The sequence below is a fragment of the Microtus ochrogaster genome, chromosome 2 (assembly GCF_000317375.1).
Source record: "Microtus ochrogaster isolate Prairie Vole_2 chromosome 2, MicOch1.0, whole genome shotgun sequence".
Lineage (NCBI taxonomy): Eukaryota > Metazoa > Chordata > Mammalia > Rodentia > Cricetidae > Microtus > Microtus ochrogaster.
Genome location: NC_022010.1, coordinates 6,248,354 through 6,264,005, shown reverse-complemented (window position 1 = coordinate 6,264,005; position 15,652 = coordinate 6,248,354). Strand labels below are relative to the sequence as shown.

At 48.8% G+C, this 15,652-nt stretch overlaps 1 protein-coding gene across 1 annotated transcript in view; it reads left to right on the top strand.

The window, feature by feature from the left end:
• The window catches only part of Ccdc60 (coiled-coil domain containing 60), a 173,872-nt gene that overhangs the window by 11,747 nt on the left and 146,473 nt on the right, over positions 1-15,652 (top strand). The window lies entirely within an intron of this gene.

The following is a 15,652-nucleotide window of genomic DNA, read 5'->3' as shown; positions in this document are numbered from 1 at the left end:
CTCTCTCTCTCTCTCTCTCTCTCACACACACACACACACACACACACACACACAATCCAGGATGAGGGTTTTATCTTTAATGGGGTTTAGAAGGTACTATACAAGCCCACCAAGTTTACCTCATCTGTGGCTTTGTAATATGCTATGCCCTCCAGAATAGGTTTCAGTATTAGCTTGACGGTCACCTTTTAGACAAGCCTTCCCTGAGCATCCCTTCCCAAACCAGGTCACAGGTTCCTGTTTGGTTTCTCTGACTTAACACACTCTCCCTTGGCAAACTCACAAATTCTCAAAAGCATAGATCGGCTTTGTCTGCCACTATAGCTCCAGCATCCAGCAGGACCTGCCGCATGCTAGACACGCAGGTAAGCTTTTGGGTGAAGCAGATCAACCTGTCCAGGACCTGCTTGGTTCACAGTCAGCCACTCACTGTCTTTAAAGGCAAATCAACTCTGCTTGAGATAGAAAGAGAGCCAGAGTTCTAGGTGGAACACGGGAAGGGAACAGCTTTCAACACTGTCCCCAGAAACAGTCAAACCCACCATGGTTCATCCATATCCACGGATGTTCCCAGGGATCCAAATGGTGGCAGAAGAGCCACAGCCCTTTCCCCGGAGCTGGGACTCCTGGCTCCCAGTTCTCTTGCTGCCCATCAGGATGGCTCTGGGGGAACCATATGGCCCTCCAGTTCCTTCTTCTTCATTAAGCTTCTAACCTGGAATTACCTAAGAATCTAATTGGAATTTCCTGGCCTCTGTTGGTGTAACATGACCACAGAGAGAGAAACAACTCACTTCTATTTATCCATCACTCAGCAGCTGGTCTGCATGTGTGACTGACACAAACACCTCACTCCTGTGGAGGAGATGAGGTCATAACCTGCTATACACAGAGACAGAAGCCTGAACCTTAGAGAGTTCCTGCTCAGGTAGACCAGATGGACTAGCTACTTTTCCTGTTGCCATGATATAAATATCCAGACAAAAGTTCAAGAAAGGAAGAGTTTATCTCAACTTACAGTTACAAGGTGTGGAGAAGCTATTGGCTCACTGGATCTCCAATCAGAAAGCGGAGAGTGATACATTCTGGGGCTCACTCCACTTTTCCCTTCCTAGTCAGCCCAGGCCCCCAGCCAGGGAATGGTGCCACTCACATTCATAGTGTGTCTTCCCACCTCTGTCAATCCACTCTAGAGAATCCCTCACAGATGTGCCCAGAGGTTTGCCTCCTAGGTGATCCTCCATTCTGTCACATTGACAATATTCAGCACACGGATAAGCGGTTGATGAAGTTGAGGTTTTAATCCCAAAATAAATAACTTCAGAGAGCCCGTGTTGCTAAGCGGAGCCTACAGGCTGTGGTAGTGCTGAGCAGGAGGCAACCACCTCTCTCAGAGAGATGTCTGTTGGAGCAAGTTTTCAAGAAGGATATTCAGAAAAAGGGAGAATGCCAATTTTAGCTTTAGGTGACACACGTGAGAATCTGACTGTGCCCGTGACCACAGGCAAGGACATTTGCATTCTCTTGAGATGTCGCTAAAATATGCTGTCAGGCTCCTGACACAGAGCAGAACTAAAGATGGGGAAGGAAACAAGAAAAGAAGGGACAAGCATGGCTTAGCCACAGCTTCCCAAACAGAGCCCTTTTCAGGCAAGGCATAGACGCTGTTTCTAATTAGAGCCATGTTTCTAAGAAAGGCATGGTTTGATTCCAGGTCAATGCACGGCCAAGGCCTGCTAACTAAGTGCTGGGGGGCAATAGCCCCAGTTAATGAAGACTAGGGTTGGGAGGGAGAGCAGAAATGTTGATCATTCAAACTGTTTAATTGGGTTGAATAATTTAGGTATATCCCATTAAATGGATTCCCTCTGAATCTAAGCTCTGACCTATAGGATTTCTGTTTGTTTTCTTTAAAAAAAAAATACACTCTGCATTGTAAATTTTCTCGTTTTCCTGATATCTGAGCACTTATCAGAATGTTCCGAAAGTGTCTGTGCACAGGGGCAGAACCCCGAGAGCCTGTTTGGGGGAACCAGGGAGAGCTCCGCATCTGCACACTCTTCCTCAGGCAGTTGTCTTTCTCACAGTGTCCCATCCATCTGTACCCCAACCTTCGAGAGCAGAAGAGGGCATCGAGTCCCCTGGAAGCAGCTGTGGGTACCAGGAACTAAGCACAGGTTCTCTACAAGAGCAGTAAGTGCTCTTAACAGCTGAACCATCTCTCAGGGCCCAGGATAACTACTATAAAAAGGGATTTATTCAAGTAGCTTTCACCAAACAGGGTCTGGCAAACCCAGGATGACTATCTGCATGCTGGAGAAGCAAGCACCCAGTTCCGCTCTGACCACACAGCTGGGTGCTTCAACAACTCCAATCTGTCTGTGAAGGTCCAGAAACTCCCTGGGGGTTGGGGTGCTGCTGGTATCCCTCCCATGTTAAAAAGCTGAAGAAACAAGTATGATAGTAGCCAAGTGTGATGGAGGCCCTCACTCAGGAGGAAGCAAAGGCAGGCAAGGGACACTGCTTTTTCCTTGGACCTCTTTTTTGGGGGGAGAGGTGCTGGAGATGAAACCCAGGGCCTTATTGGTGTGAGTCAAACACTACCCTCTCTGTAACCCTGCCCACGCCTTTAATGTAGCTCAGACCACTAAAAGTACCACTCACGGTGAAGAGAGGCCTTCCTTCCTCTGTTGCTCCTCTCCGGAGACACTCTCAAAGAACACCCGGAAGTGTGTCTCCCAGGTGATTCCAGTCAAGGTGAACCATCACCACCCTATGCTTACCAGACCAGTAACCATGGACGAGCTACTCTCTGTGCCTCAGTTACCTTCTCTCTCCTGTGTAAACAATAGCAGTTCCTGCTTGATCAGGTTGTTGGAAGGATTGATGACACAATGTCCGGAAGTGTCCCTGATATGTAGGAAGTACTCACTGAGGATAATCATCTTTCTATTGCCATGTAGGGATCAAAGCCAGTGGCCCCACATCTCAAGAATTAAAACATTTAAATGCTGACATTTCCATAAATGATGGCTCTCCAGCTGATTATTTTATATGTATTCAGGGGAAGGCACCAAAAGGGTAATGCAGTCGCAATGTTTCCTTCCCAAGAGCCCTTGAAGCAAATGCCCAAAAGGCAATTAGCACACGATTGTCCCCTATGTTCCCTTGCTTATTAGCAGATCTTGTTGCCTGCTAATCAAGCCTCTCTCTGCTATTTTTAGACCTTATCAAGGAGACGTGTCGAGGCTCTGGAAAGGCGCCATGAAATTTGAGGGGATACCAACCTGGCTTCCTCATGGCGAGGTGGAAGGACGGTGGGAGTTGGGGAGCAGTCTGAAGGACTTGTGGGAGCAGAAACACGAAGTCTTGATCCCTCCTTATGTTTAATGTTTTATTAGCATACGTTAAGTATATATAATAATGGGCTTCATTATGACATATTTGTACATATACGTAATGTATTTCATCCATATTACTCTCTCTTGTTGAGGCCCCTTACTCTTGCTAAAGAGTTCCCTCCACCACTTCTACTTTCATGTAGTAGTGTGTGCGTGTGCATGTCTGTGTGTGCTTGCGTGTGTGTGCGTGCGTGTGTGTGTGTGTGTGTGTGTGTGTGTGTATGTGTGTGTCCCAGGGAACTGTACATGATTACCACAAGCCTGAGCCCATCAACATCTTAGTAAGGGAAACTGGTGATGAAGTACCACCTCACCTGAGGGATTTATAGAGTTAATCATTGATATGGGTGGTAGAGACATTTTCCTCAGTATTGTGCCTTTGGTAAGGTGTACATCCCTATAGAGAAGCCCTTGGCCGTAAGGAAACATTGATACACACTCACTGACATATACTACTGAAAGACAAGTGCCACTCCATGGCCCAACAGCGTCCACTCTTCATTCCCTACCTTGCCCCAGAAGACTCTCGAGCCTCTCTGTCCCCTAGGCTTTCCAGGGAGGTGTTGGGAGACCCCACTGGTCCCCAGTTGCGATGCTCCTCCTGTGCAGTCCCTGCCTCCTTCCCTTTGTGATCACAGCCCCTCATCACAGAAGCTGGTGTGGAGGCAATCAATTCGCAAATCCCTTCCTCCGTCCTCGGCTTAGGTCCTTGGGCCTGTTCTTCTGCAGCAAGGCTGGAGACTGCTGTGAAGCGAGTCTGTCTCATTGTGTCTGTGGCACCTGACACTGTAGTCTGTACCGGAGCCTGTCCTTAATCTTCCTGTGCATAGATATTGCAGCAGACCACGAGATTAACAGACATTGCCTCCAGGCCGCAGGATAATGCTAGGCGGGAGATAGTGTCACTTCTATTTTGTAGATAGAATAAAAGGGGACCTGAATGGAAGCAGTTGTGGTTTGAATAAGAAAGACCCCATAGGCTCCTATATTAGAAGGCTTAGTCACCAGGGAGTGGCACTATTTGAGAAGGATTAGGAGGTGTGGCCTTGGTGGAGGAAGTGTGTTACTGGGAGTGGGCTTTGAGGTTTCAAAAGCCTAAATCAGGCCCAGTGCCTCTCTCTCCCTGCTGCCTGTGGGTCCAGATGAACTCACAGTTGCTTCTCCAGCACCATGTCGGCCTGTGTGCCACCATGCTCCTCACCATGATGACAATGGACTCAATCTCTGAAACTGTAAGCCAACCCCAGTTAAATGCTTTCAGATATAAGGATTGCTGTGGCCATGGAGTCTCTTCACAGCAATAGAACACTGACTAAGACTTACCACTCATGGAGAAATGACCCTGAAAACCAGGCCTATCTTAGATGCCCCCAAAGGTCCACCTGACCATGCCCATGCCCAGTGATGTTCATGGTCACTGGTCCTTTTTGGGGTGGAGGCTTGGCTTCATTTTGTCGAGTTTCTCCAAATTCAGTTTCCCACTTTGCTTACACGGCCTGTGTCATCCTCCTGACAAGTAGCAGAATGTGTAGAAAGAAACCACCCTGTCCACAGAACTCACTCTATAGGTGGCCAGGTTGTGACTGCCCATGCATTGACCCCTTCCCTCCCCTCTGGATCTTCGTCCAGCCTTTGTCTGCTGGTGAAGGATAATAGCCTCTTCTGGGGCTTAAAGGGCCTGAGTTTAATCCACAGTAGGGGTCTGGAGGGGAGAGTGAGGATGCTGGGCCAAGGTCAAGTGCCAGCTAAGCAGGCAGCCTCAAGCCAAAGGAAAAGGAAAAAGCTGCTTCTCAGAAGGCAAAAAGCAGTGTTTATTTCCCTAGACTGTGAGAACTGTGCCTTCAATCAATCTTAAATCAATCTCTCTCTCTCTCTCTCTCTCTCTCTCTCTCTCTCTCTCTCTCTCTCGCTCTCTCTCGCTCTCTCTCGCTCTCTCTCGCTCTCGCTCTCTCTCTCTCCTTCCCTCCCTTTCTCTCTCTCCCTCCCTCCCTGCTTCCCTCCCTCTCTCCTTCCCTCCCTCCCTACTCCTCCTTTGTCATTGTAACAGTGAAGAACAATACGTTAATTATTCCTTTCCTTCTTTTCACTTAATTAGCTTAATTAATGATTCCACCAATTTCATATGCTTAAAAAGAGGAAAGACAAAAGCCATGCTCACTGCTAAGCAATCCTGCCCCATCTCTCATATACGTGAATGTCTGCCCAGGGTTGTGGTGGGCTGTGGTGGGCTGTGGTGTGCATCTGTCTGTAACTATGTACGTCAGGTAAATAGATCATTAGGTAAGATTGATAACAGTGGCCCGGATGATGTTTTAAACCAAATGCAGCAGACCATGAGGGTTGCCTCAGTGTCGAATGGCAGGACTACAAGTCCTGTGATCTCAGGGAGAGCCTGGCCTGTTTCTCCACATCAGTGACCCTTTGCTGAAGATTTGCCCTTTCTGAGCCCACAGGGAGCACAGGACTCCCCACCATACTACCTGCCTGGGATGGGCTGGGGTTACAAGGCATTAGAGGAGTGCAGGCAATGTTATGCACATAATTTCTTCATTTTCTACAGCCTGGTTCCCAGCAAAGCAGATTACTGACTTTAGGGGTGGGAGCATATGCACCACAGCCCCAGTGAGTTCAAAGGAAAACTTAAACTCTTGGGGCTGGGTAGGAGCTCACCCAGGGGCCTCTGTGCTTCTCTTCTGGGTCAGGATGTTTGCAGACTATGGCTCTGGGCTCAGGTAGAGGCAGAATCGAATCCAACAGAGACCAAGGTAAAGAATCTTTTTCATGGGTTAATAAGTTATGAAAGCAATCTAAACTGGTTAGTTCCCCCGGTTCTGCCGAGTCTCACTTCAATGGGGATTGAGTTACTTCAGCATTTTGTTTTGGCCTAATCCCAGCCAGAATCAATGTAAGGGGATGGAAAGATTTTGGCTCACAGTTTCAGAGAGATTTTGCCCACCACAGCGGGGAAGGCATGGTGGAAAGACAACAGAGGGGTGCCCTCAGAACTGGGTCTGCATAGCCACCTGTACCCACCCCCAGTGAAATGCTCCCACCAGCCAGGCCCCACTTCCTAAAGGCTCTACAGTCCCTAAAGCAGATTTACCAGCTTCTTTGGGGGCGGTTGGTGTCCAGCATTCAAAACAGGTATGGGGGCAGTTTGATTCTAACCCATAGAACATCCTTAAAGCCATAAAACAACCTTAAAGGGCACTTGGCCTGCTTTCTACCTAACACAGAAGGAATTAAGGGCATGAGTTTGGCATACCAGGAGTTCTGCCTGTGCCATCTCTCTGATGAATAAATCACCTCTCAGAATCTCAGTCTCCTTATCTGCAAAATGGAGCTAAAGTTAGTCTCAACCTGAGGTAGCCTTGCTACTAGGGTAGCCAGGACACCCTGGTCCTTCTGAGGATTAAGGGTGGATGTCCAGGCTAAGGATTGGTACTTTTATGTGCTCTGAGCTCTGGGTTATTTTGTTGTGTCCAGAAACAAGATAGATCAGCAGGTTCTTTTCTTTCATTTTCTCTTTCAAGACAGGATGTCACTATGTAGCCCTGACTGTCCTGGAGCTCACTGTGTAGACCAGGCTGGCCTTGAAGTCACATAAATCCACCTGCCTCTGAGACCTGGGATTAAAGGAGTGCGTCACCACACCCAATGCCGATTATCTTGAAGAGGCTATCACTGTCTTCTCTCTCCAGCTCTTTGGGATTCTCTAGTCAAGGACCTCAGCACACACTGCCTTCCTGTCTGCTGTAGCCACCAACCAATCTTTTGGAATAGATTCTGCCGCTGACCATCTTTCCACAGCCATCTCTTGGCTACTCACCATGTTAGTTGGTTACCTTTCTGTTGCTGTAGTTGAACACTGACAGACATGGCTTCTGAGAGGAGGGGCTCGCTTGGACTGGTGGCTTTGGGGGGCGTGGATTCTAATCAAGGCAGAGGGCAGAATGGAGAAACCCCACCCATGACAGTGGGAGCATGAGGAGAAGAAACTTCGCATCATGGTGGACCAGCGCTGGCTTAGGGTGCTTGCCAAAGCCTCCCCAGACAGGAGCAACAGTCAGGAAACAAGCGTTCAAAGCCTGACCCTGTAGAGGACACTGGAAATTCAGACCATAACCTGGACGCCCGTCACTGTGTTGGAAAAGCTTCATGAAAGAGACACAGTGAATGCTGGATCAATTAATTCCTTCATCTTCCCCAACTAATGGGCCTGTGACCTCCCTGTCTCTAAAGTTGTACAATTCCTTTTGGGGAATGAATTTTTTTTAATGTTTCCATTTATTCTTACTTTCTAGGCAACATGGATTGTTCTAGAATATTCTAGAGATCCATTCACTTTGGCCATGCCCTCCCAGGCATAGACAGTGAACACAACGGACTTCTGAAGGAGTCAAAGTTTCCTTAGACATGTCTCTTTTGCTTTGTTGTTCAAACGCTGCATAGACATTTGTTTCTTTTGTTCTGTTTTCTTTCAGATTCACTCTGTACACAGATTTGTTCCATTCAGAATTTCACGTCTAGAGTCTTTCTAAAGCTAGATTTCCTTTTCGAGACCCTGGCTGTGAACTCCTGTTACAGTCTCGCTGATTTTTAGACTTTCCCTCACAGGTCTAGGACAGGACGGCCCCTGAACGCCAGGTGCGGTTTCCAGCATGGGCGCTGTGCCACCAGGTGCGGTTTCCAGCATGGGCGCTGTGCCGTCTTTGCAGCAAGCTGAGGGGTCCTCTGGACTCAGCTCTGCTCTGTCCATTACCTGTCTTGCTTTATTCCGGTGTCTATCCAGAGACCGACATTTCTCCAGAAATGTAAACAAAAGAGATCCTCATCAGATTCACAGCCATGGCCAGAGAGCCAGCCTTTCCTCATGGCCGTCTCTCACATCAGGAACAATTCGCAATTTCTGCACTTGCCTGTGTTCTGAAGCCTTCCCCCTTGAAAGTTTTCCCCAAATCACCTTATTTTCCTCCAAATGCTTTCTGAAATTACATCAATTTTATTGAAGTAAATATCATGTAGGTAGAAAAATAGACACCGAGCAATGTATACTCATAGGGATTTTTTTTTTTTTTTTGCAGCAAGCATACAAAACCAAGATACAGAGAATCGCTTAAGCCCCCAGAACCCTCAGACTCTGAGAGCTGAACCCTCTTCTTCTCGGTCCCTGCCCTACCCCTCTGCTATTAATAGGTTTGCCTGGCTGTGAGTTTCGTCCACCTAAGCCATCCTGGAGGCATTTCATTTGTGTGATGCTGTGTCTATGGGGCTCACTGGGGAAGCTCGGGTGTAATGAATCCTACTCCTTGTTGTTGCTGTTTGGTTTTGGACTGCAAGAATGTGCCACTGTGAGTTCGTTTGTTTCCTGTTAAAGGACTTTGAGGCTCGTGGTGTTTGCGTGGAAGTGGTAAAGCAATCACAAAAATTGCTAAAGGTGGTTTGGGCATTTGGTTTCTTCAAAGACGCACCCATGTCCCCCTCTGGTAGGTGCTTCTGGTCATCCACAGTGGCCGTATCACAGGTGCTGACCACTAGCTATTTCGGTGGTTAGGGCAAAATATCCACAGAGCAGCTGGTGGGGACGGACCTATCATCCTACAGCTCAGCGCATGGAGGGACCGTAGTGTCCACAGAGGCAGGGACAGTGTGGTGACAGCGTGAATTAACAGCGCTTATTCACACCTGGCAATCGACCAGGAAGCAGAGAGGTCAGTCAGAGCCCTGACAGGCTCTGGAACCCACCAGCCCTGGCCCTCTCTGCTAACCAGAACCATGTGTGCGTGTGTCTCCCTTTAGTACAATGTTGAGAAAGTCCCTTCGGCCCTTTGTGTGTGTGTGGGGGGGGCTGTCTGAAAATGGTGCCCCTTTGCTCACAGCTGCAAGGGGCATTTTCACTGCTGCCGGACTACAGCGGATGGGCTTTGTTGTGTGATTAGTGTTGTTTCTTAGTGTTTCTTTAATGGCACCATTCTGTTGTCTTGTGCATCTTAGAGTTCCCATAAATACTCTTCATTCTGGAATTTTCTCTCTTTTGGTCTTTTAGCTCCATGACTCTCCAAAAACTTTGAAATTACAATCTTTGCTATTAATCTTTTTTTCTTCTGTCTTACAAGGAAAACAAGCTCCCCCCGCACACACACACACCCCTCTTCCTTAGAAACTGGCAGTGCTTACTGCCAGGGATTTCATGTGAGTTCATCCCTCTCTCTCCCTGTTTCCCAATAGTTCCTTACCTGCTGTTTTATTAGTCTTTTTTGTCAGGGGGAGTGTACATATTCATGTGTGTATGCTTGTGTGCAATGCACATGTTTACATGTATATGCTTGTCTGCACACAGGTGCACATACATGTGTGTTATTCATGTGTTTGTGTGTGTATGCTTGTATACACACAGGTGCATATGCATGTGTGGTATTCACATGTTCGTGTGTGTATGCGCATATGCACAGGTGCACATGCCTGTGTGGAGGCCAGAAGTCACCACCAAGTGTCTTTCTCTATCACTTTTCATTTTTTTAAATTGGGAGGAAGAGGACAGGGTCTCTCACTTGACTCTAAACTCCCCAGTTTGGCAAGACATGGACTGACCAGCAAATCCCAGGGATTGTCCACCTCCACCCCATCACGGTGAGATTGCAGGCTTGTGCTGCCATGCACGGCTCTGATGTGGGTGTTGGGGATCTTACTCCAGGTCTCCACACCTGTGCAGCAGGCGCTTTCCCACCGGGCCATCTCCCCAGCCCCGATTCATTCTTTTTTAACCATCTTTTTGAACTCTCGACTTTCATTCAATGCTCATATACACAATACAACCCATACATCTGGGTTCTGCAGCTTACTATGGGGATGGCAAACACATGTGCCCTATTTTACCGTGTGACTGCCAGCGAACTCAACACAGAGCATCTGTAAACCTCCAGGCCCTTCCCCTGGCCCCCAGCCAGACTCCATCCATGCCGTGTGGTTGTAGGCCGGTTACTTCTGGTGGCGAGATTGTTATGGTCCATGCATTTCTCTGGCTGCCTCCCTCTCTGATCCCACAAGTGTTTGGACCTTATCCACATGACCAAGCGTGTCAGAATGTGCTCGCTTCTGTTTCTGAGTCATCCTCAGTGTCACAGATGCTCTAGCCTTCCTCCATTTGTCTGTTGATTAGCTTTGACTTCCTTCCTGTGCCCTTCCTTTTAAAAAGAATCCAGAATTGCTCAGAGCCATTTGCTGGCACATCCTATACAGAACACTCACACTGGTGAGCAGAGTGCAGTCTCAGCCCTGATATAAACCAGAAGCCCGGGGGCGGGGACTCCTGTCATATAAATGAGCCTGGCAGAAAGAGCAGGCACAGCCTGCCAGGGGAGCAAACAGCTGCAGGAGTGACTCCAGCCAGTGGCTCGGGAAGGGCTGGGGAGGAGCCTGGAGATGAGAATCGGGGATGACATGGGGAGAATGAGGTGAAGATGAAGGCAGGCCCCGGGTGCGTCGAAAGCTCTGCCGCTGCGGAAGACAGATGGGAGCTGACAGTTCGCAGAGTGTCCCCACGGCGAGGCAGGCATGGTGACGGACAGATCTAAGCATACTATTTCATTTAATCCGCAGAACAATTGTGAGAACTGTATTAAGCTTCATTTGATAATCAAGGAGTCAGACTCGGGAAGATGAGGCGACGCATCCCAGGTGACGCCCTGGATAGTAACAGCAGGATTCAAACTTTCCGTGTCCCATGTTCATGCTTTCTCTCTGACCAGAGGCCAATCCTGAGTAGGCCGATTGGGGCTGGGATGCAGCAGCAGCATAGAGGCAGAGTAGCAGGCCCTGAATTATGATTTAACCCACTAATATACAGACAGCATTTGCTGGATTAGCTAGTAACAGCCAAGAAAACACCTCAGCAGAGCGTTGATATGTTCTCAGTTGTAGTTAAGTCATTGGAAGTGAAACTAAAGAGACAGGCATTGGCCCGTCAGCAATCGACATCTGCAAATGTAGCATGCAGCTTTTGCTGGGTTTGCTTTCATCTCTCGGGCAAAGGCAAGGGTTAAACGAAAGTAGAATCAAAGGACTGGGGAAATGGCTCAGTCAGTAACAAGTCTTAGGACCTGAGTTCAGGTCCCTGCAAAGGTTTAAAATCCCAGTGCTGGGGAGGCTCAGGCAGAAAGATCCCTGGGGCTCGCTGGTTAGCAGAGTCAGCTAGCTCCCACCCAGTCCCAGTGAGAGATCCTGTCTAAAAATCAAAGTGAATGGCTCCTGAGTACACCTGCACACACGTGAGCATGCGCACACACACACACACACACACAAATGCAAGTGTGCACGCATGCACCACTCCATAGCTACTGCTGTGTGCAGCAGGGACTCTGTCCCCTCACATGTTCCAGGAACAGGAAGCTGAGAGTTAGCAGGAAGTGGGCCCAACTTAGGAAGCTCGGGCCCACTCCCTGGGAGCCTCTTGCTCCAGTGATATTCTACATACTAAAGCTCCATAGCTTTCAGAAGCATCCCCACCCCCACCAGTGTCCAATGTGCTTTCTACAGCTGTGCTGAACCCTGGAGGAAAGGGCTCGTCGCCATTGCCGAGGAGGTCATGGCAGGAACTTTGAAGCAGGAACAGAAGCCAGATGGAGGAATGGCACGTTGACCGGCTCGCTCCCTGTGTCCTGATCAACTTGCTTTCATATCTACCCTAGGGTCACCTGCCCGGGGGTGGCACCACCCATGGTGGACTGAACCCTCACACACTCACACATCAATTGTTAATCAAGAAAGTTCCGTGACACTCTGGCCCACAGGCCAGTCTGAGGGAGACATTCTCTCCAGAGGTTCCTTCTTCCCCGGTGACTCCAGTTTGCATCAAGTTGACAAAAATTACCCAGCATAGCTGACTAGGGACCTCTCTCCAAACACATGAGCAAACACATGAGCCTGGCAGAGGGCAGTACTCATGTACAACTACAACACACACCTTCAGGCTTCCGAACGCTGGGCCTGTAGCCATGCAAGGGCACCTGGAATCAGGTCTGTCCTCATTAGCTACGGCCACCTTGACTTTGAACTCCAGCCGAGTCTGTGGAGCCTAGTCCCTCCTGCCCCTTTCCAGTACTGGGGAGCTTTCCACATAATTACCAGGAGTTTAAAGATGTATGCAACTTAGGTTTCCATGGAGACTCCCGCACGTAATGAACACAGCCCCCGGGTATAGCGGCTGAGCATAGGTTCCCCACCATCTTACTTTTAATGCCCCAAATTTAATTGGCAATAATCGTGCCTCCCCTGGTGTTCCTCTAATCACTTTCAGCCTCTTCCTCCTCCTTGCTTCTCATCCCAGGAGGAAGGGAAGAGGGTGGGGAGGAGTGGCCTGTTTTCTTGGGGAGCTAGGTAGTGGGACTGGTGCTGTTCCTACACTGGGGTTCCTGGCAGTCTGGCCCATGGAGGCTACAGAGCAGGGACACCAAAAAGGAAACCCAGCCGGGCAGGTTGGCACAGGATGAAAGCCACAAGCCTGACCGTATATGGGGCGCTCCTCGCATAGAAGGAGGGCTGAGGGCTAAAGCTGGGTCTGAGAAGTCACCATATTTGGAGAGAAAGGGTTTGGCATGGAGACTTCCAGAGAGATTTGCAGTGCAGAGGGCTGGCGCTGTCTCCTAGTGCGTCCCCTTGTCACCTAGAAAGGGGGAAATTGCAGGCAAAGATTTGGCATCTGAAGTGCTGGGGGAGCAGGAAGAAGCCTTCCGGTCCTGTTGTGTTGAAAACACACACATTCTTACACACTCTTATGCGTGTACACTCTCTCTCTCTCACACACACACACTTGCACACAAATGTACTCACACATACCCTCTCTTGCTCGTGCATGCTCACACATGCACACATGCTCACACATACTCATACACTCACGCTCACATACATAATCTCATACATACACACTCACACACGCTCACACACACACACTCATACACACACGCTCACATACATACACATACACACAGTCACACACACTCATACACACACGCTCACATACATAATCTCATACATACACACTCACACACGCTCACACACACTCATACACACACGCTCACATACATACACATACACACAGTCACACACACTCATACACACACGCTCACATATATAATCTCATACACACAGTCATACATACACGCTACATACATAATATACACACACATGCTCACACACACTCATACACACACGCTCACATACACATACTCACACACACACGCTCACATACACATACTCACACACACACTCATACACACACGCTCACATACATAATCTCATACACACACACACACATGCTCACACACACTCATACACACTCTCACATACATAATCTCATACACACACACACACTCATATACACACACACTCACACACACATGCTCACACACTTATGTAACTACTCACTTCATTTCTTAAATCTAAACAGTGGGAGAGACTCCGAGGCTATGGGAACTTAAAGCCCAATCCTCGCAAACTGGGAATCAACCTTGCCAGACAAAAGCTGATGTGTGTGGTGTTAAGAACACAGGGGAAGGGCTGGGAAGATGGCTCAGCAGTTAAGAGACTTGTTCTTGCAGAGGACCTGGGTGGAGTTCCCAGTACCCACATGGCAGCTCCAGTCACCTGTAACTCCTGTTCTGGGGATGTGATGCCCTTTACTGACCTCCATGGGCAGCAGGCCCTCAGGTGGTACAGACATGTACACAATAGGCAGACACACACACACACACACATACACACACACACACATACACACACACACAACAAAACACATAAATCTAATTTTTTTAAAAGTCCTTGGGTGAGTTTCCACTCACTGTGTGGCCACAGGCTGGTTACTCTGCCTCTCCGCGCCCCATTGTTCCCACCCATAAACTGAAAGCAGGAAGAATCCTGCCCTATGGCATTGTCATGGGGCTAGATGGAGCAATCCGGCTGGTGGTAGCCATCACAGGGTGGACAGGTAATGTCTGCCGATCCTGACTGCCAGCACAGTGGTAGCCCAGGACAAGTTGTTGAGTGAACGAGTGTGATAAATGGGGTAGGAAGTGTGTGAGTCACCTAGGACCTGGTTCCCAAGTGCAAGAATTTCAGATTTAAGTATCTGTAAGATTCAGTCGGGAAATGCTGTGAACGAGCACAGTCAATGAAGGGACAAGGCCACAGACGTGCTTGTCAACCCCTAGAGCAGCTTTGAAGCCAGTTGGAAAAAGCAGTCATTCGACCCGTTTCAACCTGCTGGGGCCTGTCGGACATCCAACTCAGCCCCCAGGTCACCCTTGCTCTCGGTTCGTCACAAATAACACAATCAATTTTTCAAGTTCAATGCCTCACCAAGCCACAGAATCCATAATGAGTTAAGGAAAACATATCAAATAAAATCACCTCGATGCTAAATTCTCAGCAAAGTCGTCCGCTGCCTGTGACACACTGGGTATCTGGGGCAGAGCTTGGGTTGTCACCATAATGAATTGCCAAGCTCACTCAGGCTTAGGAAAAGGCACAGAGCGCCACATTGGCTAGCGAGGAGATGTACCTCACAGCAGTGACACCTCCTGCCTCATTTACAAGGCAGCAATCCCAAAACACATGTCACAGTCGGATGGGTACCAAAGAGTCCCTCTCATGGCTCTGCAGACTGCACTGGAGGGTGAGTGGGAAGAGCCTGCACCAGCAAACAAGGGCTCTAAGGGTGGCATGCACTTACGAACAAGAACAACTGCATTCGGCAAGGGGCAGGAACTTTTGCCAAAAGTGCTCCTTTGAGATCTGGTTTGGAACATATAAGCGGTTTTGTTGCTGTGAGCCATGGAACCCTGTATTCTCAGCCTTGGGGCACACCAACTCTCCCTACCTGATTCTAGTCCTTAAGTTGTATATCCGTATGCTTGTTCATGGGCGGCCATTGCGGCCAAGCTGATTCTTTGTATGTGGGAATGAGATACTAAAGATACTGCACATAAAAATCATACAGGAGCTCTAGGTGGTGGGGGATGGGTGGATGGGGCATGGATGGATGGAGGGGAAGGGTGGGTGGATGGAGCATGGATGGAGGGAGGGAGGGATGGGTGGGTGGAACATGGATGGAGGGAGGGAGGGATGGGTGGGTGGAACATGGATGGATGGAGGGAGGATGGGTGGATAGAACATGGATGGATGGATGGATGGATGGATGGATGGATGGAAGGAAGGAGGAATGGAAGGAAGGAAGGAAGGAAGGAAGGAAGGAAGGA